This window comes from Trachymyrmex septentrionalis, unplaced genomic scaffold (assembly GCF_001594115.1).
Source record: "Trachymyrmex septentrionalis isolate Tsep2-gDNA-1 unplaced genomic scaffold, Tsep1.0 scaffold37, whole genome shotgun sequence".
Lineage (NCBI taxonomy): Eukaryota > Metazoa > Arthropoda > Insecta > Hymenoptera > Formicidae > Trachymyrmex > Trachymyrmex septentrionalis.
Genome location: NW_017305536.1, coordinates 6,614,595 through 6,628,145, shown reverse-complemented (window position 1 = coordinate 6,628,145; position 13,551 = coordinate 6,614,595). Strand labels below are relative to the sequence as shown.

At 31.7% G+C, this 13,551-nt stretch overlaps 1 protein-coding gene across 1 annotated transcript in view; it reads left to right on the top strand.

Annotated features, from left to right (window-relative positions):
• Positions 1 to 13,551, top strand: part of LOC108750610 (RNA binding protein fox-1 homolog 2-like) — a 304,555-nt gene that overhangs the window by 109,651 nt on the left and 181,353 nt on the right. The window contains exon 4 of the mRNA XM_018490163.1: positions 2,534 to 2,576. The gene's annotated coding sequence lies outside the window, so the exon portion shown is untranslated. The remainder of the gene's footprint in view (positions 1 to 2,533; positions 2,577 to 13,551) is intronic.

Here is a 13,551-nt window from a genome sequence, read left to right as displayed (position 1 = left end):
CCCCCCCCCCCCCCCCCCCCCCGTTTGCAGTTCTTTCGTCTATTGACTTAGATCCAATCACGGAATTCGCGCAAGCTCCGCAATCGAAAGTGTAAAGAAATCAGAAATTGTAAAAAAGGAAGAACGGTGATAGTGTGGACGAGATTTGTCCGCGTTGTTTGAAATTTCTAAAAATTTTTGCACTCGAAATAAATATATATTTTGTAAATATATACTATGCACTTGAGACAAATATTTATTCAGGTTGAAAAGAGAAAAATTTTGAAGATCTTGAATGGGAAAAAGTTATACAAGCAACGCGAACAAATCTATTGTCAAATTATGTGTTTTGTAGAATAGACTGCGCATTTTTCCGAAGTTGTCACTATCGGTTTAGAAGGAGTGAGGTAGTTCGAATCATATTACTCTTTTTCTTTAAAGTATCGAGTTGAAGAGAGGTGCTGATATGTTCGATTCTTTCTAACGGAGCACAAATACTAAAATCATGCGCGATCTACATAGGTATGACGATATGCGAAAGGAAGGAAAGGATTTTGTTGAAGCATCTAAAAATTTATATAGACTTGAAAATAATTTTGTAGGAATCTCAAGCACGATGGGTAAGGCTGCAAAAAATTTTGACATTCTAGCAATCAGTTTGGACGTATGATATAATTATTTTGATGGTTTAACGAAATTATTTTCAGATCTGTATTTTATTGTTATATTTTATATTATCAAGTTAACATCTAATTTATTTTTAATCATTTCTGTAGGTAGTTACTGCTCCTACCCGATACGTCGTTAATTTAACTAAAACAGTGAAATTAAACGATTTAAATCAAGAAAGTGTATTAAATTGGATTCAAATTAAATGTATTATTTACTAAGTGTGTTAATATAAACATTATTTACTTTAGAACTAATTATATAATTGGATCGATTTACATTATGTTATTTTTATAACTTCCATATACATTAAAATATAAATCGGTTCATCTCTGCAGAAATTTAATACATTTTCTTGATTTAAACCGTTTAATTTCATTATTTTAGTTAAATTGACAATCTATTAGGTATAGGTAGGAGCAGAGTGGCCTATAAAAGTGATTAAAAATAATTCAAATTATAATAGATATAATTTAACATTATGAATTTCACAGTGTATAACGAACACAGCGACCTAATTTTTAATAATATCTATATCACATTTTCCCTAACAAAAAAATTCTTTTTTTATTTCTCCTATAATATAAGACGGTATTTTATTGCCATCGGAAAAATGTTTCAGATGAGTAGTTATTGAAAAGTTCGTAGAACTAGCGTAACATATAAAATATTCGTTCTTCCGTACAGAATGCATCATGCGGAATGTAATTACGTTACATAAGCTCGCGTAAACAACACGAGAGGTGAGAGCGAAAACGCGCCGATATTTCGGCGCGGCGCCGCGCAGAGAAGTACGGCATTTACTTACCACGGCAAACGATCGACGAGAGATGCGGCGAGCATTTCAGGAAATAATAATCGTGATTTCTGACGCGTACGCACACACAAGCAGACAAGCCGCAACATTTTCCATCGGCGAAAATAACCGTCGGATGGAAGGCGGTTATTTTTGCCGAGTTATATCCGGGTCGCGGTAATTAATTCGCGCGAACGCGACCCAACGGTCTCGCGAGAAATCGCGTGGCACGTACGACGTGCCGCTAACTATGTTTCGCTTCGATTCGTGCAGCTGCAGCTGCGAAAACCGCATTCTCGTGCAGCACGTTCGGGCAGCAGCGGCCCTTCAATTATACCGTTTCTCCCTCTTGCGCGAAACGCGGTTTCGCGTTCGCGATGACACAATAAATACGTGGGATCGAATAGGATAGCAAGGAAGGACGTAGGAAATTCTTATTCGACGATTGTAGACGTCGATCCGGACGTCCGCGATTTCCATGCCAGAGCCATTCTTGCAGATTTATACCTTGTGAAATCTCTCGACTATTGTCGGGCTTTCGGTGCCTTATTGGATGCCGCGCACGAATGACGCGGAGAGAGAGAGATTCTTCGACCTTCTGGTCAATCGATCGATCGCCTAGAAAATAGAATAAAAAGACGTGCGAGGTATCCTCCTCTTTTCGATGCTAATATGCACGCTCGATAGAGTTATGAGCAAGGCCTGCTCGCGCGTCCTCTGAATCTAATCTGAATTCTCGAGCAGCTCGTGCGGTGCCACTATTTTGGAAGCTGGTATGAAGTCGGGTGGCTCAGTTATGCAGATTAAAGTTGAATCTCAGGATTCAAGAATGCGTAATACAATATTCTGAAGTGAATTTGAAGCAAATTTGGCGTTTCTTCTCGTATCGTGTATTGCGACTGCGTTGCGCGAAAGAAATACAATATACGTATCTTTTTTTTACTTCAAGTAAAATAATTAGATTTGATATTCACGAAGGGAAATTTGAAAAAAATGAGCAAAGAGTAGTTTTTGTTAACTCTATTCTACTTTATTTCTAATATGTACGCATATAAGGAGTCTTATTAAAATTCTTGTTCTTTTTTGCAGGTCCAACTATCGCGCCAAAACGCCACATCGAATAGCACATATTGTAAGTAGCTAAAATTTTATTAATCGCTATTTTGGAATTAATACTATTATTACAGTACACTGAAAGTGCATTTTAACATATTAAATATAATACACTTTGGAAATTATTAATGAATATATATTATTTAGCATGATAATTAAATCGATTATCAATATCGCTACAAATATAAAAAATTTCTCGAAAGTACAATATTTAATTAAATCTTTAATTTATCATAGACAAGATATATTTATTTAATCTCAAAATTTAAGACTTTGTAAAACTCTGTAGAAATCCATATAATTTAATATTCTGTTTAATATGTACAGCGTTTTATGCGTAAACGACTTTAAAGAGATAACGTGGATGATGTAAAATAATTTCCTTTCGGCGTTGACGTAATCCAATGCTTGAGTAATTTTTAATCCTTTGCGCATTTAATCCGGCTTGATCCTGAGATGAGTTTAGAGAACGCTTTCTCGTTACAGAGTTGGTATATCGATTTTTCCGTGGACCGTCCCGCAAAAACTTTAATCTGATCCTATCCTCTTTACTTGAAGTAAAGTAAGAAAGATCGGCCTACATAATACGGTGGACCATAAGATTGAACACGTATAAAAAGATCGATAGAATACGTATCTTATAAATATTCAATTAGATCGCAAACGTGCTGTCAGGTTAAAGTCTGAGATTTAACGTATACGCAGAATAGATATTCTTATATAGATAGATAATAAAAATATGTTGTATAATAACTGTTCAGAGTATTCTCGTATTATTTATATTATCTTATTAATTTCTAGCGATTAGCGTTAGTTAGACAAAGAGGACCTTTATTTTTTGTTCTCTCAATAATTTAAAAACTGTGAGTATGTGAAATTTTTTACTATGCAAATATAATATAATAACGTACATTTAAATAACGTCGGAGATATTTGTATTGTTAAAAGTATCAACTGAATGAAAGGCTATTTTTCCAATCAGAAATATGTACTAGAACAGTAAAAAAAATTATCTGATTTATCATAAGAGTTATCCATATATATGTATATAGAGCCTCATAAATGTATTTTTTATCCTTTAAAATAATCACATGCTACATTGTCCTACTGTCTGTTTTGGTCTAAAAGAATAAGAATTAAATATTTAATCTGTTAATTTACAATTGTGTGATTTCAAGTTTAAATCTTTTTTATAAAAAAATATAATATTTTATCACCACAAATTATTGAAATTGCAATAATTTTCGAATTATAAGATCAAATTTGATCAATGTTATACCAAAGTTATTTAAATCTACAATTACTTCTACTCGCATATTGATGTGTCATTTAATATTAATTTTTACTGTCTCGTTGATTTGTTTTTCAATTTTTTTATGTCTAAATATTACATACGGATTTTGATCGATATTAATAAGAATATATTAATAGGATATTAATGAATATGATAATAGGAAAAAATATTATACACGAATTATTTCAAAGTCCGTTTTAGGGGATTCATAATTATAATTCGCATCAGATTTCAAGATAGAATTTTAATTTTAATAATATATAATAATAAATTATAATTTTATGTAAGAATAAATTATAATTTTATATGTCATGTATTTTCATATCGTTTGAAAACTTGATATATTTTATTTATATATATTTTATATATGGGGGGGGATTTTTAAATATTTTAGGCAATTAATATAAATACAATAATAATAACGTATTTCTTTAACGATACTTGAATTTTGGTATATATTTTACATATATTTTCCGTGCATTCAGATTTATACTATCGCGATTTTGATTTTTTATTGTTTTACTGTTTCGGTCTGTTAAAATTTATTATATAATCGTATTATTTGGATTAATATGAATAAAAGCTGTAAAAAAATGAAAATTGAAAAATTTTTAGGAAAAAATTCTTACATTAACAAGCGAAGTTATCAAATATCGGAGAAAAAAGTTTTTAAATAATATATTAGTAAGAAAATAAATTACATTCTAAGTCAAATAAATCCGAACAAATCTCAGTGTCTATAATCTTTGTAATTCTTAACAACGATTCGTTGTTATTATTGTGCAGCTTTACATAACGGCACTTTTGTTACAGAAAAATTATAGAATACAGATACCGTTTAATGCAATTCACTTATGTTCGTTTCTACCAATGTAGTTTAATTTTAATCTTGATTTAACTAACTCTCCATCTTTTTCTAGTTCTAAAAATTAGAAAAGAGTGAAAGGTAAAGGTGAGAAACGAAATTAAAATTAATATCTATACTGATAGAAACGGGCATTACTGTCTTCGAAGATGAAGAGCGTGATAATAAACGAACTTGCCGTCTAGAACGAAATCTTGCAAAAAGCTTATCGCAGGCTGTGCGGTAATAGCCGATACATCATAATTAATCGGAAATATACGGAGTAGAACGACGTTAAATATTTTATAATAGCAAATACGTATCTTGTAATGGCGACGAGTTGGCTGGCGCACAACGTACGGCGCGTGGTGTTGTGTTTACGCAAGGTCATGCATTGCGGTATCATTCGCAGAGTGAGACTCGATCGGGCGAGCAGCGATACGAGCCGCTCCGTGTTACATTAATGATTGTTCTATCGAAATGCGATCATTCGTGACGATTATTAAAATTAGCAACCGGCTCACGCGTTCAACTATTACGACGCATTTAACTATTACGACGTTTTGCCAGATTCTTTCGTTTTGAGTGAAAACACGTCGAATAAGTGTATTTTTATTAAGATTTGTGATGGGGGGAGGGGGGGGAGAGGGAAGGGTATTCTAAATAATTACCATTACGACTAACAACTTGTAAACGAAACGATCGTTACTTATCTGGATACTTATTTTGTTCGCCATCGGCATGATGGAGAAAATCAAAAATTATCGATTTTTTACGGGCGATGCATATTTTCCTTGATAACTTCTTTTCTTCATTCAAATTTGAAAGCATGACGCATCGCTTTCGAAGTTTTCGTCGTATACGGTTCGTCGGGAGTGAAAAGAATTGCGCTATTGTGTTCTTTGTGTGTGTATATGTGTGTGTGTATGTGTATGTGTGTGTGTGTGTATGTGTGTATGTGCAGTGAAGAAATCTGAGAGGAAGTAGGAGATCCGACAATTTGCGAGAGGTATCGAGTAACGACGGACCAGCAGGTGAATAATTTATTATCTTACGTTTTCTTATTAATCGTTTTGATCGTTTTATGCGTTTTAATTACTTTTCAAATATTAATTTTTGGTATACAGGATGACCCGATAATGAAAACGTTTCGAAACGATCGAAAAACGTTTTATATATCTGTATTGTGTAGTTAATATAGAATCATTTTCGCAAAACATCTAGCGATAGATCTATATAGGCTCCTTGTTTGATTATTATTTATAATTAAAACCTTTGTTCGAAATATTGTTGTTAATTTTTGGCACAAATATAATTTGAGCAATGTGGAAACAATGCAAGTACAATTTGGATAATTAATTATATCAAAGATCGAGTAACATTGACCAATTTTGTTTATAGTTTGAAAATTATGTATGTATATTATATATTACTATGTATTATCGTTGTATGATTTTGACAGTTTTGTAGGATTTTTACACTTTATTATAATATTATGTTAATGCTTTTAAAATATTATACGATGATTGCGGAAGAAACCCTATTTGAAGAACGATCGAACAATGTTAAAATAAGTGATCGCCAAATATGAAGCCAATAGCAGACAGGTGGATGAAAATCCACATTAATTGCCTTAATCATCGTGCGTCATAGAAGGAAACGAAACAAGCAGAAAGTGGCCAACAGCAGCAGCAGCAGCTGTAGCTGGTGCAACGCACCAAATCCGGCGGGAAGAAAACTAGCTTAATCCTCTTACGTCCGTCGTTGAGCCACTGCCGGAAAATAGCGTTTTTTGCTTGACCTTAAACTTGACAGTAACATGTGAGCATCGCGCATGTTGAAATACGCGAAAAGTCGGAGATTTTTCCTCAAACAGGATAACCGTGAGCATAGTTTTCCAAAAATGCAAAGTCGCGTAAGAATGTGGAAAAGTAGTGTCGTATGAAAACTTTTTATCCGATTGAAGTTCAGAATAAAAATAATAGCAGAAGTAGATAATCTCGACGAAATTGTGACTATTTTTGTGGTACGGATTTTGCTGAAATATTTATAAAAATTTAGCGGGATACAAATAATCTGAAAATAATTTTGTTAAATTATGAAAGTAATTATGAATATGTATGGAAACATAAACACACATACACAAACATGATGAGCAATACTGCGCAAATATTTGTGATATTTTTTAGTAATCAGTTGTTTAGTTGTGTTCTACATTAATTATTTTGATATAAATAATTCTTTAGTCTCTAACTAAATTTTTCGACATTTTTTATACACGTTTAGCAAAACCGTTTTTTTCCGTGTAATATTATAAGGGAATATTATTAGAAAATATCTTACATAAATTAATGTGCACAATATAATATTGTTACATGTTGATTTACATTAGTTCGCAGTTTCTTATGATTTATGTGGGTATTGATAGGTATTTATACGTAGTCATTGTAAAAAATGGTTCACCGTTTCGAAAGTTATAATTAATTACTCCTTGGGTTAAAAAGGGCGTAAATATCGATTAGCACGTTGGAATCGTCGAACCGAGAGCGATGAAATATAAGAAGCGAGAATTGATGCGACCGAAGGAAGTTTCTTCCTTCGTGCTCTCTCTTTTCCGTTTTTATCATAAAGAATTTACTAGACACTTTTGTGCAAGAGAATTTTAATTCTCGTGCTGAATTGGAAGTTGGAAATTAAGCGAACATTTCGAAGTAAAGCATTGTCGAGTTGTCGTTGAAGTTGTTTTAGTTTTACGTATACTTTCGTCTAGCGAGAGTACAGTATAAACTTAATCTTCGCGAAATAAAGAGAAGAAATATTAAAAGTTTCAGGATAATGTCACATAGCGAAGTTTCCATCTTCTTGTTCCGGGTGTAAAAAGGTATGATGTTAATTATGTATGTGCGACTTTGGTACCTTTTAATCCGGTATACTCAATTGCACGAAAATTAAAACTCACACGAAATAATACAGAAAGATATTTATTAAATATATTCATATATCTTTTAGATTTTTAATAAATTTAGTCTTTTAATAAATTCAGTAACAATTACTTTCGTGAAAATTAATGAAATTTTTCTGTGATTACTGCATAAAATTTACTAATGCGAGTACGTGACGCGGACGTTTTTAATCTAATTATTGTGAAAGGAGATCTGGGGAAAAAGTCCGTAAATCTCATGTTGTTACATAACGAGGACATAGGGAATACATGGACCAGACATTCACAGAAATAACTTTTAAAGCTACGTAGAGAAGTGCAAACGTGAGTATTTTACAATCTCGCGGATGAGACATGGATCTTGTTGAATATTACTGAGAGTTGGATCGAAAAAGTTGATACTTTTTACAAGAGAAACGTGCTGGATCACTCATAAACAGTTTCCATTTCGTAACTACCGGATAATTCTGCTAGTTATTAATCGCAATTCTAATAACGTGACACAAATTGTTAGAAATTTCATTATAAATTTAAGTAACATGTAAAGAAAACTTCTGATTATGACGCAACTGAAAAGTAATGAATGTGTGCATTAAATTTCATGAAAAGTACATTAAATTTTATGATATTTTATGAAAAGTACAATAATAATTCATGTACACAAATATTCTTTTCAGCTACAAATATAATATAAAATTTAATTTAATATAACTAAAATTTAATGCAATGTTATGGAATCAAATTCAACTTAACTATAACTTAAAAGTACATTAAATTTATAATATTTTTATCAGTGCAGTTTCGATAATATTATAGAAATTTCGTTGCGAAAGGAGGTTTTTTCGTATGAAACAAATGTTATAGTATACGATAACATTTTAATGAAATCAGGAATTTTATAGTAAGAAGAATTAAAAATAATTATAAGGGAGAGAAGAATTAAGAATATAAGTGAGGATAAAAAAATTCTTTGTTAGCTCCGGTGGTCGCGTTCTATTAAGTTTATACCCTGGCCATTTTATATTTCATTTTTTACACGAAATTCTAAATTTTCACAAAACCGTGAAGAGAACTCATCCTACCGTGAGTCGTTTCCTTTCTCGTCGAGACACCCTTAAATCTTATCGCGCAGCGGCAGTCCGGCGGATAGCAGTCTCGAGGTCGGAATTGAAAAACGCACCAGCGGCGGCTTGAGAGGGTAAGTACGAGAAAGGTTCGTAAGATCGTAGGTGAGTAGGTGATATTGAGTAAAGCCATTTCAAGGGGAGGGATTTTCTGGGAGAAAATCGTGCGATAGAATTAGAATCGAGGATATCCAGAATATTCCTAGGGACGTGAAAAAGGGGATGCGAAAAGGTCGAACATACGGGATAAAATAATGCGTGTGTGTGTATATGCGTATATAGTGAAGAGAGAAAAAAGAACAAACAGGTTGCGCGAAAAGCCAATCGTGGGAAAAACAAAAAATACTCGATGAAAATCCTATACGTATGTACGCGTCTCAATGCAAAACGGTTTTATCAAGGAAAAATATTTTAATAATTTTGCAAGAATATCTTTTTAATTGGAAATATTTTAATAATTTTGCAGATGCATACAAATATTGGACGGAAAAAGTTAAGATAAGAGACATTTGTAACAGACATTTGACTAAATACTGTTTGAAAAATGTATAAATATACGCATAGTATTTTACGTTTATTTGCTATAAATAATTTTAGTTTAGCTCAGCTTGATTTCATAAAATTTAAAGACGCATATTAAAGTAACGAATAAATATTTGAAATAAGAAAAGAAAAAGAAAGTTATAATTATTAATCAAACAAATAAGAAAAAGAAAATAAATTAATATCAATTAGATACTTGAGTTTAGAAACACGAATGGAAAAAGAAATTATTGTAAGTTCTCTCGATAAAAAGAATTTTGTACAGTTTATGATAAAAGGTGAATCGTCGATCAAACGAATTTGCCGGTCTCTCATTTGACATCGTTGTAATTACGATTGTAATTATGATTGTATCGTTACGTGATTATGCTGTCTATGCGATAAAGCCGCAGTTGTCACGTTAATTATAAACAACAACGCGAATCAATTCTCGTAGAGTTATTACGTAACGATATCATTGATGTGAATTGTATGCACAAATACAATGAAAGCGTATTATGAACATGCAATTACGTCTTTGGAAGGTAAAACGTATTATCTATAGAAAATAGCATATTCGGTATTATTTTTTACGTTTCTTTCTCACGCATGTAGCTAAAAAGTTTTTCTAGACTGAGAAATTTTGCTTATGCCAAAAGCTGTTCAAGAATGGTAGACAAGGAATCTAAGTCCAATGCATTAGATTAAACGGGCGATTAAAAAGAGCCATATCACGCGACATTAACGTGCGGTCGCTGTCTTTGCGCACTTGCTAATTAAATCCCTTGCCTTGCAAATTAGTCCTTTGGCGAAAGGAGATGGAACGTCAGTTGCAGGAAGCGCGCAGGGTAATCTCTCTCCTATATACATATATATCAGTCGTTGGTGTGTCCTAGCGGCTTCCTTTTCATTAAAATTAAAATTCCCGCACAAAGCGATATGTACGAATATTCTGAATGTTTTATCAGTTATATATGCAACATTAATTAGCGCGCATTTATTAATTATCGTTATGAGGAAATAATATATTTTTGAGAAAGAGAACATAAGATAAGAATAATTAGAAATTTACAGAAAAATATGTACACAAAATAACTTTAAAAAAGGATAATTTAAAAAGATACTGTCTAAATAACTATTATTTCTAACGTACAATATTATATAATGCAACACATAATTTGTTTTGATACTTCATAAAGAGTTCTTATATTTTTACAACAATAGAATTCTTTTGTTTTTTTAGAATTACCATAGCTGGTAAAAATTAAATAATATAATTATTTGTAGTACAAATAGAATATAAATATAATGTAAATATAATTGTTTGTAATATAATTATAATTGCATGTAATGTAGTAATTTACAATATTGTATTACATTAAAAATTGCAATTAAGAGTATAGGTAACCATTTGCTTGAAAACAAAGTGAGCAATTGCATTGCACACCTGTCTATCGTATGTCACGAATGCCGGAAATCTCCAGAATGGAGAAATTCCGTGGTCGTATTACCGTGTTGGTGATGATTCCAGTTTCTGCCGCCTTTCCCGCATGATTTTAATTTGCAGCGGGCACTCGCAGGTGTTCCGATAGAGAGTCAACGAGACCGTAAGGGCTTTTATTCACCGAGACCCATTATGCTTTTTGCGAATACCATGGAGATTATGAATAATTCGAAAGTATTTGCTTTTCCGGTCTTTCCGTCTTCACCGACTGAATTAATAACGGACAGATAAAAGAGCCGGAAATGAGTGGTTTTTGTCGGTTAACGAGAGTAATACTCATGCGAGTATTTCCACGTTGTGTTTATAGTAAGAAGTTGGAAATCGAACATTATACCGATATTACAATATAAATCTTAATATGTGGAAAGAATGATGCAGTATCACAAAATTTAGCTAGATACAAGTCCGAAAATTATTTTGTCGAATCATCAAAATAATTTTGTAGGACGCTTAAGCTAGTTGCTAGAATATCTGAAGTTTTTGTAGCATTGTTCAGTATATTTGAGCATCTCTTACATAATTATTTCCATAATTCAACAAAATTATTGTATTTTTAGATCTATCACTGAAAGAGCAATTTTGCTGAAGGATCTAAATTGGTTACATACAGATCTGAAAATAATTTTGCTAGACCATCAAAATAATTTCGCAGAAGTCTTAAGCGTGATGAGCAATGCTGCAAAATGTTTTGATATTTTAACAACCAATTCTGTCGTTCTACCTAATTATTTTGATGATCCAGCAATTATTTTTCGGATTTATATCTAACTAAATTTTTAGATTTTTCAGCAAAATTGCTCTTTTAGTATCTAATTGTATCTGTGGACTTCAGCAAAATCGTTCTTTTTGCGTAGATATGTGACTCAAGTCGCGTAAAAAGTTTTGTGAAGAAATAACGAGAAAAACGTGATGGTTTTTTACAATTCAGTCGTTGGTTCTTTCGAGATCCAGGAGATATACATTGCTTAAAATATTTAGGATTTACGTTTAATATTCATATAATAAGATTCATATTGCCTGAAATATAAAATATGATAGACTAAAAAGGATGATTCCAATTGGTTTTCCAAAAAAATTCAGAATAATCTAATCTTTAATCGGTCTTTCTAGTCGTAATTTATTGAATGAAGTTGTCTCATTAGAATATTACGAGTTATAATATTTATGAACTGGTTATAATATTAACGATATTTCAGACATAAAATTGGTAAATAAAACGAATATTTTGACCATTATATCCGCTTCCGAAAATATATGTATGTATTGGTCGAGCGTAATTAAGAATGTAATTAGAGAGCTTGGTAACGGTATTAATGGAGTTATTGGAAATGTAATTAAGGTATATACAGCGTTACGTTGTATTTAAAATATAAGGTTTATTTGGAATTATTCAGATTTTCTCCCCTTTTATCGTTTATTGAAGCTGATGGTGTCTGTTTTTTACAAATTGATCGAATAATTTAAATGAGAAGAAGAAAATACGTTAATAGTGAGCATAAAATGCTTGATGCAAAGATCGATAATTCATGTTTTGTTATGAACTGTATAGAATATTTTAATCACGTAGAGAACGGCTTATAATAGCTACGCTTCTTTCGTTCTATAATCAGAATTTTATTATTAATTATAAATGTAATATATTTATATTTAAGAATATATAATATGTACATTTTGAAATTATAAATTTAAAAACACAATTCTATTTTTATTTACTCACTACTGATTAATTAAAAAATTTGTAACTTTTCTTTCTTTTCTAATTATATTAGATATTCATTATTTAAATACACATGCTCTTGAAAAATATATATATAAAGAGTATATTAATAATTTTTACAATATAAAATACATTACATTATGGATTGATATAATTTTTATCTTTCTATAAATAATTAAAAATTATCCTGAAAATAATTCATCTTTCTTTAGCGAGCAGATCTCTGTAATATCAACACCGCACCGAGAAAGTTCTTTGCGATGCTCGCAGATGGCAGCGTCATCCGCGTTTCGAACTCGCGCGAATCATTATTTGAAAATTGCGTTCTTGTTAATCGTTCGTGATCATGCGGAGAACGCGGCGTAGTCATGGTCCGCTGGATCGAAAATCGTTCGACGAAACATTTAGGATTGTCCGTCTGCGTAATATCCAGATCAATTATGAGCTGAATCATGAATGGGAGCAATTGTGTCGCGAGATTTGGGTACGTGTCGCAGAAATCGTTTCTTAATCTGCATTCGTCGCGGTGTACTTTCACGCCGACGAAGTCGAGCGCGACATTTTTATGGCGTTCGCGCAAAAAATGAGTCTTACGTACAGATCGTTGAAAACACAATATCGCATGCGAGCGTCACGTAAAAATTATGTCAAAATCCTTTCGCCCCAAGAAAACTTCAACCGTCAATTTATATAATAAAAATATTGACACGTACTTTTTATGTATGTGAGCTACTTTATATGTGACGAAAACGAAGCGTATAAAATGCATTTATCTAATTTTTATTATGATGTGTGTCAGAATTAATTGATGATTACATCACACAATCAGTCATGCGCTTTTTTTGAAGTGAGCTTATATTTCTTATCAAATATTTAACATTTCTAAACGTTATTCAAACTGATTTTGGATTTTATTATTATCGAACTTTGACGTGATATCTACTTGACAATATCATGAAAATATTATAAAAAAGAATCGTTTCATTTTTCATTTTTATCAACATAAATTAACTTTAATTCTAATTGCTACCAATATACAGAGTATATG